The 14,003-nt window shown below is 33.5% G+C and overlaps 1 protein-coding gene across 2 annotated transcripts in view; it reads left to right on the top strand.

Annotated features, from left to right (window-relative positions):
* LOC132756325 (uncharacterized) overlaps window positions 1–14,003 on the top strand; it is a 44,187-nt gene that overhangs the window by 755 nt on the left and 29,429 nt on the right. The window contains exon 2 of one of the 2 annotated variants that reach the window (XM_060747368.1): window positions 2,437–2,612. The gene's annotated coding sequence lies outside the window, so the exon portion shown is untranslated. Of the gene's footprint in view, window positions 1–2,234; window positions 2,613–14,003 lie in introns of those variants that run through there. The other variant, XM_060747366.1, reaches the window with a different exon arrangement.

Raw genomic sequence — 14,003 nt, forward strand, 5'->3', positions numbered from 1 at the left:
CAGCATTTTCCGGTTCAATGATTTTTGTCACAGTTATGGCCCTTTAATAATTTTTAATTTTAAAGTTTGTCCGGACTACTTCTCTTATACCACTAATGCAATTTCAATGAAACTTTACAGGATTGATCTGTAGCTCAAGTCCTTGCGCATATTGCACGGGTTTTCCAGTTGAATGATTTTTGGCCGAGTTATGGCCCTTTGATAAAAAGGTGTTTTTTTTCTGTGTGTTGCCAGATACACAAAATCTTGTCCGGACTACTCCTCATAAACTACTGGTGCAATTTCATCCAAACTTTACAGGAATGATCAGTACCAAGTCTAGTTGTGCATATTGTCAGCATTTTTCGGTTCAATGATTTTTGTCACAGTTATGGCCCTTAAATAATTTTTTAATTTTAAAGTTTGTCTGGACTACTTCTCTTATACCACTAATGCAATTTCAATGAAACTTTACAGGATTGATCTGTAGCTCAAGTCCTTGCGCATATTGCACGGGTTTTTAGGTTGAATGATTTTTGGCCGAGTTATGGCCCTTTGATAAAAAGGTGTTTTTTCTGTGTGTTGCCAGATACACAAAATCTTGTCCGGACTACTCCTCATAAACTACTGGTGCAATTTCATCCAAACTTTACAGGAATGATCAGTACCAAGTCTAGTTGTGCATATTGTCAGCATTTTTCGGTTCAATGATTTTTGTCACAGTTATGGCCCTTTAATAATTTTTAATTTTAAAGTTTGTCCGGACTACTTCTCTTATACCACTAATGCAATTTCAATGAAACTTTACAGGATTGATCTGTAGCTCAAGTCCTTGCGCATATTGCACGGGTTTTCAGGTTGAATGATTTTTGGCCAAGTTATGGCCCTTTGATAAAAAGGTGTTTTTTTTCTGTGTGTTGCCAGATACGCAAAAGCTTGTCCGGACTACTCCTCATAAACAACTGGTGCAATTTTATCCAAACTTTACAGGAATGATCAGTACCAAGTCTAGTTGTGCACTGTCCGTCTGTCTGTCCGTCTGTCACAAAATTTGTCCCAACATGAAATTGGCCATTATGAGGCGACACATGTGATTACTGATCGCTCTTGTTAATCGTAAGATAAACGAATATCTGTAGATTTCATAGAAAATCACGATAACCTGCTTATTAAAAAAGATATGAATATTCGAATTGATAGATTAATCATTGATTTTAACACAATTGTTCGCTATCACCTGCGTGCTTATCATACAACCACAACTTTGACAACATGAAAATTGGTTTTACACCAATCATGAACACGCACTGCATAAAGATTGTTTATAAATGCCGTAACACTAATGGCATACAGGTGACATTTACAGTTCTGTATAATATATGTAATATCATTTTAATATATTATCTACATAAATACCCAATATTTCAATGGTAAAATATTCTAGGATTACAAATATCATTCAGCATGTCCGTCAGGCCGTTCGTGCGACCGTTCGGGACTATGGACAATCGGAGGTATAGATTCAAAACTTCAAGGAGGATAAATCTCTATTATGAAAGGTGCAGTGCTCACAACCATAACTTGTTGTTTTGCTTAACTTTGAAGTTACTGCTCTTTGTAATTGGATACATTAATTCTTCCTGGCATAGCTATAAAATGATTAGAGGTACCAACTAGAAATTTCGGAGATTGAAGAATTTATAAAATAATAAGTGTCCAAGAACTATAACTCATGTTGCATAACTCTGGAGTTATTGCCCTTTAAAAGAATTTCATACTTAATTTTTGTTTTTGGCCAAACTCTAAAAAATATAGATAGTATGGTCAATAGTTCTGCACGTTTGTAACGTCGTTTTTCATTGGATAAACGTGACGTTTATAAATAATATACACGAATTAACTAGTTAGTTATGTGGTTAACTACAGTTACGTAACTAGTTAATTTTTTTTTAATGAATAAAAAAACATGCGGGGAAAAGCATGTTATGCCTAACTTTCCATCCTTTCATTATTTTACCAGCTTAAATTTACTAGTTAGTTTATATTGGTTATTTTGGGGGCCCGAAATTTTCCACCTAAATTCATTTAAAGTTATTTCATTTTCTACTAGCTGTTTGACACATGCAAACAATGAGGGCCAATCAACCTGTACAAAAGTACTAGATATAACCAACAATATAAAACATTAATTTTATCATTTATGTAGTGCATGTTCAGTGCATAGTAATTTTAAACAATAAGGAAAAATAATCACACTTAATGACACAATATATAAACACAACTCCAGATAACACAATATTTCCGGCAGTTTATTTTCATTAGTAGATCAGCTGACATTTCATCAAATGTTTGTGTAGAATCACTTATCGTACATTTTGTATAAGTGGTATCTAAGGATATGTTATAAAGGATACACAATATTGTTTTAATCTTTTGTGGATTGTCTTGTATTTTCAGTAAATGTTTACCGGATTTGTAGTGTAGAATCATAGGAATGCAAACGTTATTACAGCCGGAGAAAATCGTTCCCGGAATATGTGACATAATCAGCGGTATAACCACGCGTTAAAGAAACACGTTTCAAAAAAGGCGTGGCGTGACATGAAACATTGCATGGCGTTGACCACCGCTGAGTACGTATCCCCTTCTTTTTTATTACTTGCAGTAAACCTATTTAATATTACCCACAGGTATAGGCACATTTGTCTTGCCAGGCCAAATTATCATAAAATAACCTCCCCTTTATCACGAAGACCCAGCATCCGTTTACTATAATATTATAGATATACGCTCTAATTAGCCGTATATTCGCCGTATTAAAAACGCGAATTTGAATTTGCCGTAGTTTTCTTCATCGGCATATATTATTTATATCTTTATGTATTGTCGGGTGCTTGATAGTTATTTGGCAATTGGTGATCAGGGGAAGATTTTTTTTAATGATAATGGCAAGTCAAATATGTCGAACGCACGTGATATAGTCAAATGATAATGGAATTTGGTTAGTCACACATTCATGTTATCAATATTTAAAAATAACTTCCTTCCGTTGCAATCAGAAAAGAAATCTTATATAAGTCCTCATAATACCAGTGAGCACCCAGATAGAACAACCGCAGGAAAATAATCTTTTACATCGAGATTTCTCTAAAAGGAAATAAGTTTTTTTTATTTAATTATAAAATATAAATGCAACATATATGTTATTGTCCAAGGTCTCTTAGGAGATTCGTACCAGCAACTGTGATTAATTCAGCAACATTGACCACTCATACTAAGGGATGAATTATCTATAGTTGTTTCTATTCACACCACTGAGGTTCTTTTTCACATACAAGGGTTGGATATATTTTCCTCACAATTTTGTACCATTTGATGTAGGTCTCTACCAATAGTGACTACTAATAACCTGTGTGCTAAATTACACATCGATCGCTCTGTTCGAATTTTTTTAACGAATAACCATTTAGTGTGCATGCTAAAATGAAAGGGTTAAAACCCAAATCAGGCTAAGAATAGCGTTCAATTTATTTCTTAGTATAATTTCTTTTTTATCCTTAGCATAGTTTTCCGTATAAAAATGCACCAGTTGATAATGTAAGATTTCAAATTTTACATTTTAGGCCATTCGACCCCATTGAAGCTCTTTCATTCATTTTATTACCGACATATAAACGAATATGCTTCATTTCACTGTCCATACACTTCTATAAGAACTGTTTTCTCTAGAAGTACATCTGTAATATAATCAATAGAGGAGGATTCATATAAATGATCAATACAGCTTGAAGCAAAGTTGCTCTTTCTGTCATTCATAGACTGGTCATAATTTGTGATAAGCATATTAATAATTTACTGCAATTTAACAATTCTGGATTTATTGTGAAGTATTCCATTACGGTTGCTACATGGACTATGGTGTACACAATGAAACCATTTATGTGAGTACATATCATATAACGAGTGTAATTGTATGTTCACATACTGTATGGAAACCTACAGTATGAATGTATACTATTATAATACATAATGAACATAAACATGATGTTTAAATGTATACTATTATAATACATAATGAACATAAACATGATGTTTAAATGTATACTATTATAATACATAATGAACATAAACATGATGTTTAAATGTATACTATTATAATACATAATGAACATAAACATGATGTTTAAATGTATACTATTATAATACATAATGAACATAAACATGATGTTTAAATGTATACTATTATAATACATAATGAACATAAACATGATGTTTAAATGTATACTATTATAATACATAGTGAACATAAACAATATGTTTAAATGTATACTATTATAATACATAATGAACATAAACATGATGTTTAAATGTATACTATTATAATACATAATGAACATAAACATGATGTTTAAATGTATACTATTATAATACATAATAAACATAAACATATGTTTAAGTGTATACTATTATAATACATAATGAACATAAACATGTTGTTTATATGTATACTATTATAATACACAATGAACATAAACATCATGTTTAAATGTTAACTATTATAATACACAATGAAAATAAACATCATGTTTAAATGTATAAAACATAATGAGTATAAACATGATGTTTACATGTATACTATTATATACATAGTGAACATAAACAATATGTTTATATGTATACTAATACAATACATAATGAACATAAACATGATGTTTAAATGTATGCTATTATAATACATAATGTATATAAACATGATGTTCAAATGTATACTTTTATAATGCTGTCAGTCATTAAACATGCTGTATGCATAATATTATAATGAACGTTTAACATAAACATGGTATGCATATGAATGCTATTAAAATATAAAATATAAACATGCTGTAGAAAATGTTAACTATTATAATACAGGTAAAATATAAATATGCTGTTCAAATGTTGATTATTATAATACTTAGTACATGTTGAACATTCACATGCTGTCTGTACAAATGTTTACTATGTAATACATGTTATTATGCTCCCCGAAAATTTTCGGGGGAGCATATAGTCGCCGGGTTGTCCGTCCGTCCGTACGTCCGTCCCAAATTCGTGTCCGGCCCATAACTTTGTTATTTGAAGTCGGATTTTACAACTATTTCACTGAAATAATCACCATATTGAGACGACTTTTGGGTCTCTACCATGAAGGTCAAGGTCACAGCATGACCTTGAAGCAAAATAATGTCCGGCCCATAACTTCGTTATTTGAAGTCGGATTAATCATTTTACGACTATTTCACAGAAATGATCACCATATTGAGACGACGTGTCGCGCGCAAGTCGATAGATAGATTAAATTGAGTAAAAATGCAGTGCAAAGAACAGTAACTTTGTATTGCCTAAGTTTGGAATTATCACACTTGAACTTTGTCTGGGACATAACTCTGAAACTACAAAAGATATATTTTTCTGTGTCCAAAATCTAGTCGGGGAGCATCATCCGGTTCAACCGGCTCTTGCTATAATACGTGTTGTAAGCATGCTGTATAAAATACACTATTAAAATACAGACTGCGTATAGATATGTAGTATAAATTTTGTACACTATTAAAATTAAGACTGCGTAAAGACATGTAGTATAAATGTACACTATTATAATACAGACTGCGTATAGATATTAGTATAAATGTACATTATTATAATACAGACTGCGTATAGACATGCAGTATAAATGTACACTATTATAATATAGACTGCATATAGACATGAAGTATAAATGTACACTATTATAATATAGACTGCGTAAAGACATGCAGTATAAATGTACACTATTATAATATAGACTGCGTATAGACATGCAATATAAATGTACACTATTAAAATATAGACAACTGCTTATAGACATGAAGTATTAATGTACACTATTATAATACAGACTGCGTATAGACATGAAGTATAAATGTACACTATTATAATACAGACTGCGTATAGACGTGCAGTATAAATGTACACTATTATAATATAGACTGCGTATAGATATGCAGTATAAATGTACACTATTATAATACAGACAACTGCTTATAGACATGAAGTATTAATGTACACTATTATAATACAGACTGCGTATAGACATGCAGTATAAATGTACACTATTATAATACAGACAACTGCGTATAGACATGAAGTATAAATGTACACTATTATAATACAGACTGCGTATAGACATGCAATATAAATGTACACTATTATAATACAGACAACTGCTTATAGACATGAAGTATTAATGTACACTATTGTAATACAGACAACTGCGTATAGACATGTAGTATTAATGAAACACTTTTATAAATTACAGACTGCGTAATAGACATGCAATATAAATGTTGTACACTATTATATACAGACTGCGTATAGACATGCAATATAAATGTACACTATTATAATACAGACAACTGCTTATAGACATGAAGTATTAATGTACACTATTATAATACAGACAACTGCGTATAGACATGAAGTATAAATGTACACTATTATAATACAGACTGCGTATAGACATGAAGTATAAATGTACACTATTATAATACAGACAACTGCTTATAGACATGAAGTATTAATGTACACTATTATAATACAGACTGCGTATAGACATGCAGTATAAATGTACACTATTATAATACAGACAACTGCGTATAGACATGAAGTATAAATGTACACTATTATAATACAGACTGCGTATAGACATGCAGTATAAATGTACACTATTATAATGCAGACTGCGTATAAGCATGCAGTATAAATGTACATTATTATAATACAGACTGCGTATAGACATGCAATATAAATGTACACTATTATAATACAGACAACTGCTTATAGACATGAAGTATTAATGTACACTATTATAATATAGACTGCGTATAGACATGCAGTATAAATGTACACTATTATAATACAGACAACTGCGTATAGACATGAAGTATAAATGTACACTATTATAATACAGACTGCGTATAGACATGCAATATAAATGTACACTATTATAATACAGACAACTGCGTATAGACATGCAGTATAAATGTACACTATTATAATATAACTGCGTATAGACATGCGTATAGACATGCAGTATAAATGTACACTATTAAAATATAGACTGCGTATAGACATGCAGTATAAATGTACACTATTATAATACAGACTGCTTATAGATATGTAGTATAAATGTACACTATTATAATTCAGACTGCGTATAGATATGTAGTATTAATGTACACTACATCAGCATTTTCCGGTTCAATGATTTTTTTTTGTCCGAGGTTTTTAAAATTGACCCTTTTAATAATTTTTTTTCAAAGTTTATTTCGGACTTCTCGTGCTTATACCACTTTATGCAATTTTTAATGAAATTTTACAGGATTGATCTGTAAGCTCATGTCCTTTGCGCATATTGCACACAGGTTTTTCCGGTTGAATGATTTTTGCCGAGAAAAAAAGTGATTTTTCTGTGTGTTGCCAGATTCACAAAAGCTTGTCCGGAATACTTCTCTCAAAAACTACCATTGTAATTTCATCCAAACTTTACAGGAATAATCAATATCAAGTCTAGTTGTGCATTTCATTGGCTTTTTATGGTTCAGTGAATTTTGTCAGAGTTATGGCCCTTTTAATTATTTTTATCTTTTAAAGTTTGTTCGGACTACTTCTCACATTCCACTTATGCAATTTCAATGAAACTTTACAGGATTGATTGGTAGATCAAGCACTTGCGCATATTACACGGGTTTTCCACTTGAATGATTTTTAAACTGTTATGGCTCTTGAAATAATAAATTTTTTCCGGACTACTCCTAATATACCATTAATTTAATTTCAATGAAACTTAACAGGATTAATAGGTAGGTCAAGTACTTGTGCAATAAATACACATGTTTTTCGCTTGAAATGAGTTATTACCCTTGAAATAAAAAAGGTGTTTTTTTGTGTTGCCAGCTTCACAGAAAGTTTGTCTGGACTATCTCCTCAGAAACTGCTGCGTTGCAATTTTTCATTCAAAATTTTAGGGAAATGATCAATACCATGTCTAGTTGTGCATCTCATCAACATTTTTCGGCTCATTGATTTTTGTCAGAGTTTTTTGCCCTTTCATGATTTTAATTTTGAATTTGTCCGGAATACTCCTGTTATACCACTTATGCAATTTCAATGAAACTTTACAGGATTGATCAATAGCTCAAATTATTTATAATTATAAGTCAGTAGCAATAACTCTAATAGCCTTGAACTAAACCACCTGCGAAACCCTCATGCGCAATTATAAATGATCATCAACATTCCTGTGAAGTTCTTATACCCGCGAAACGAAGTTGGGGAGGGGGGGGGGGGGTATGTAGGAGTTCGGTCAGTTTAAAGCTGGGTCCGTTTGCATTTTTCCTTGTCCGGAGCGTAAGACCAATGGTTGGAATCCAATACAACTTCATACAATGGTCAAGCATATTGAGAGTGCAGTGCATGAAAACAATAACTCCATCTTGACTAATTTCAGAGTTATTGCCCTTTGTTACTTACCCTTGTCCGGAGCATAACTTGAAAAGTAAACTGGTTGGAATTTAAAAATTATTTCATACAATGGTCAAGCACAATAAGAGAAAGTGCTGTGCATAGAACCATAATTATATCCAGAGTAAATTTAAAGAGTTATTGCCCTTTGATACTTTTCGTTTGCTTTTTTCTCGTCCAGAGCATTTATATATAGCTTGAAAACCACTAGTTGGAATTCAGTACAACTTCATACAATGGTCAAGAAAATTGAGAGAAAGTACATTGCACAAGAATCATTACTCCATCTTGACTAATTACAGAGTTAGTGCCCTTTATTACTGTTTCTTGTCAAGTGCATAACTTAAAAACTAATGGTTGGGATTCAATGCACTTGAATGATTTTTAAACTGTTATGGCTCTTGAAATAATAAAATTTTTCCGGACTACTCCTCATATACCATTAATTTAATTTCAATGAAACTTAACAGGATTAATAGGTAGGTCAAGTACTTGTGCATAATACACATGTTTTTCGCTTGAATGAGTTATTACCCTTGAATAAAAAAGGTGTTTTTTGTGTTGCCAGCTTCACAGAAGTTTGTCTGGACTACTCCTCAGAAACTGCTGGTGCAATTTCATCAAAATTTTAGGGAAATGATCAATACCATGTCTAGTTGTGCATCTCATCAACATTTTTCGGTTCATTGATTTTTGTCAGAGTTTTTGCCCTTTCATGATTTTAATTCTGAATTTGTCCGGAATACTCCTGTTATACCACTTATGCAATTTCAATGAAACTTTACAGGATTGATCAATAGCTCAAATTCTTGTGCATATTACACAGGTTTTTAGGTTGAATGATTTTTTGCCAAAGTTATGGCTATCATGAGACGACACATGTCATCACTGATGTCCGATGTTTCTTACTGTCAGTATGTTTGGTCACAACAAACAGATCGTTATAGATTTACAATAACACAAAAAACGTTAACAAGATAGTAAACTTTCGTTATATCAGTTGCTAGCTTACGTTCTTTTCTACTTGCCTGATATAATGCTAGAAAGGGGATCTGAAATTTCCTTGCACCAGTAGGTCTAGTTACATTGTTGGTTCGCAATGGAAAAAGAATCATTCAATGCCACCAACATTTTTATGCTCCCCGAAAAATTTCGGGGGAGCATATAGTCGTCGGGTTGTCCGTCCGTCCGTCCGTCAGTCCGTCCGTCCGTACGAACGTCCCGAATTCGTGTCCGGTCCATAACTTTGTTATTTGAAGTCTGATTTTAAAACTTTTTCACAGAAATGATCACCATATTGAGACGACGTGTCGCGTGCAACATTTGGGTCGCTACCTTGAAGGTCAAGGTCACAGCATGGCCTTGCAGCAAAATCGTGTCCGGTCCATAACTTCATTATTTGAAGTCGGATTTTAGAAATATTTCACAGAAATTATCACCATATTGAGACAATGTGTCGCGAGCAACATTTGGGTCGCTACCTTGAAGGTCAAGGTCACAGCATGACCTTGCAGCAAAATCGTGTCCGGCCCATTACTTTGTTATTTAGGTCTGATTTTAAAACTTTTTCACAGAAATGATCACCATATTGAGATGACGTGTCGCGCGCAACATTTGGGTCGCTTCCTTGAAGGTCAAGGTCACAGCATGACCTTGCAGCAAAATCATGTCCGGTCCATAACTTTGTTATTTGAAGTCGGATTTTAAAAAAAATTCACAGAAATTATCACCATATTGAGACGATGTGTCGCGCGCAACATCTGGGTCGCTTCCTTGAAGGTCAAGGTCACAGCATGACCTTGCAGCAAAAACGTGTCCGGTCCATAACTTCATTATTTGAAGTCGGATTTTAATACTATTTCACAGAAATGATCACCATATTGGGACGATGTGTGGCGCGCAACATTTGGGTCGCTACCTTAAAGGTCAAGGTCACAGCATGACCTTGCAGCAAAATCATGTCCCGCCCATTTCTTTGTTATTTGAAGTCTGATTTTAAAACTTTTTCACAGAAATGATCACCATATTGAGACGACGTGTCGCGCGCAACATTTGGGTCCCTACCTTGAAGGTCAAGGTCACAGCATGACCTTGCAGCAAAATCATGTCCGGCGCATTACTTCGTTATTTGAAGTCTGATTTTACAACTATTTCACAAAAATGATCACCATATTGAGACAATGTGTTGTGCACAATATTTGGGTTGTTTTTACACTTTGAACTTTGTCTGTGGCATAACTCTGACACAACAAGAGGTATATCTTCCTGTGTCCAAAACCTATTCGGGGAGCATCACCCGGTTCAACCGGCTCTTGTTTTATCTTAATTGCATTACATTATATTTTAAACTATGCTAAACTATGGTAGCTAATTTGAGCAATTTGTGTTTTTGCCACGCGACCCCGCCAAGCGAAAAAGTTTAAATGGCGGGAGCGCGTAGCGAAAACACGCTTATTAGCAGGGGCGCGGGGAAGTTTAATAAATAATTTTTAACATTGTAACTTGTAAATTCTCGACTATTCGCTTCGCGGGACGAAAACACGCTAATTTGCGGGGTCGCGCGGTGAAGTTTTATTTATTAATGTACTTTATTGATTAACCTTCGCCTCGCGCCCCCGCTAATTAGCTTGTTTTCGTCCCGCAACCCCGCCGTTTTATTTCTTGTTTCTCGCTGCGCTCTCCGCGCGAAGTTTTAATTTTTAAACTTTGCCGCGCTGTAACACCGCAAAACGTCCGTACCGCAAAACATACGTATATTCACGGGAGAGGAAGTGTTACACGAAGGATGGAGTTCTTATGATAACTTGTTCAGGAGTTCTTGTGATAACTGTCACGCAGTTCGTCGGAAAACATCTGTATATACTACAAAAACACTCGTCAAAAATGGTTATTTTCATTGTTCAAAAATGAGTTTAGGTGCTTAATTAAACTTTAATGATTAAGCTTGTCTTACATCTTGTATTATGTGTCAAACACTGATTCACAGGCTAATTTTCATCGCCTCTTGCTTCAAATCTGATAGTTTTGAGTAAAATTTCCAAATTACTTGTTAATTCACAAGTTTTGACCGGTTTATTTCTGGACTTCATCCTTTCCATACAAAATTGCAAACATAAAGCACCGGCTAACAGATTTATACCCGAATTTTCAAATGTCCCGGAGTTCTTGTGATAACTCTGAAGATGTCACAGAGTTCTTATGATAACTTTTGTTATTGCCAGTGTGTTTCTTGCGCTAAATCACGGCACGTTTTGGCTTTTATTATCATTCATTAAGATTGTAAATCATTATGAAATGCAGTACGATCATCTTATGCACAAAAATGTGGATAAAACGATGGTCTCAAGAGTCTGCAGAGGATAAATAGGTGATAGGCTATCATCTACAGTAAAATTGAACCAGCAGCCTCTGATATTCAGCAGTATTATGGCTTAAACCACAAAACAAAAATGTCTCAAAACGTACACGTTGTTCTCAGTTTCACATGTTTTAAGCAACCACCTTTCTTAAGCAGACAATATATAGACATGCTTCCCTTACCTAAGGGCTAAGTAGTTTGTATCATTTTATACCATAATAAATAAGTATATAACCAGGATGATTTCCACACCTATGTCTTAAAAAGTACGATACATGATAAAAACTCAACTGCGGTTGGCTCTAACTACCCATCTCTCGAAAAAAATTGAACTGTCCCTCCAGGTTCCAGATTTACCTAAAATGGGATTTCTGTTATTGTGCATGGGCATTCAAACTAGAATTCCCCAGGTGTTGCTTGTAATTGTCGCTAGTTCTCTAATGTAACTTAAAACAACAGACAAAAACTTTGAAACATATTAATCGCTGTACTTTTATAACTGTTGTTTTACATAGAAAACAAATGTTTCTCTGATTGATGCAGTAACATAGATGCTTAACTGAGAAAAAATAGACTGTATGCCTGGATGAAAATGATAAAGGGCAAGAAAAACTGCTAGGGGCGGAAACTGCTAGGAAACCAGTTACATAAATCCTTTTTTCCAGTCTACGAAATCTGCGTCAAACAAAAAGAATACTATGAAGAAGAAACAGGGGAAAAGAAAAAATATCTATTGAAATTAAATTCACTCAAAACCAACGTTATATATCTTATTTTTTGCGCAAAGGATGAGCGTACTATATTTCATAATGATTTACAATCTCAGTGATTAAGCGCACTGGCAATAACAAAAGTTATCATAAGAACACTGTGACATCTTCAGAGTTATCACAAGAACTCCGGGACATTTGAAAATTCGGGTATAAATCTGTTAGCCGGTGCTTTATGTTTGCAATTTTGCATTATAATTAGGTAATTATGTATGGAAGGATGGAGACCAGAAATACACCGGTCAAAACTTGTGAATTGGCGAATAATTTGGAAATTTTACTCAAAACTACCAGGTTTGAAGCAAGAGCGATTAAAAATGGCCCGTGAATTAGTTTTTGACACATAATACAAGATGTAAGACAAGCTTAATCATTAAAGTTTAATTTAGCACCTTAAACTCATTTTGGAAATATGAAAATAACCATTTTTAACCAGTGTTTTTGTAGTATATACAGATGTTTTCCGACGAACTGCGTGACAGTTATCACAAGAACTCCTGGACAAGTTATCATAAGAACTCCATCCTTCGTGTAACACTTCCTCCCCCGTGATATTGACGTTTTGCGGCGCATATCGTCCACATTTTTCTGACGTTCTTTTTGCGTCAAAAAGGCATGGTCCTGCCGCATAGCGTCCATATTTTAAAGTTTATATAATTTTCGTTAATTTTGACCAGATATTATCAGGTGTTATTGTGTGTTAATTTTAGCTCACCTGAGTATGCACCTGTCTGTCTGTCCGTCCAAATTTAGCTTGTTGCCACTCTAGCATCCACATACCCTAAGTAATATGTCCAGAGTTATCTGCCTTTGAATTACAATATATGTTATATTTCACATTGTTACCACTCCAACGCTTTCATTTCTTCTTCAATCTTGACAATTTTCAACAGAATATCTATAAAATCTCAACAAAGTTAGATTATAGGCTAAGTCTAACAAAAAAGCAACAACAAAAAAACTCACTATATTTCACCTTGTTAGTGCTTTCGTTTCTTCTCCATTCTTAATTTTTTTTATACAGAATATGTATAACAATAAGGTCTCGATCAAGTTCATTTATGAGCTAAAACGACTGAATTTGTCAAGAGTTATTTGAATAATAAAATAAAGAAATATTTTAAAGTCAAATTTTTGAATTGTGATAAAACTGCCATTTCTTTGTTATCAATGATCAGATGTCAATGATACATTTATGACAGGACGGACATCTTGAATAGTTCAACTGTAATATTGACCTTGAAATGACCTTGACCTCAAGGTCACTATTGAATTTTGCTTAAATTACCATATCTTTGTCATTTACAGATATTTGGATATTGATGACCATTTCAGACGTAGAATTGAATACTGAT

This window comes from Ruditapes philippinarum, unplaced genomic scaffold, assembly GCF_026571515.1.
Source record: "Ruditapes philippinarum isolate M1 unplaced genomic scaffold, ASM2657151v2 ctg2111_1_1_1_1, whole genome shotgun sequence".
Classification (NCBI taxonomy): domain Eukaryota; kingdom Metazoa; phylum Mollusca; class Bivalvia; order Venerida; family Veneridae; genus Ruditapes; species Ruditapes philippinarum.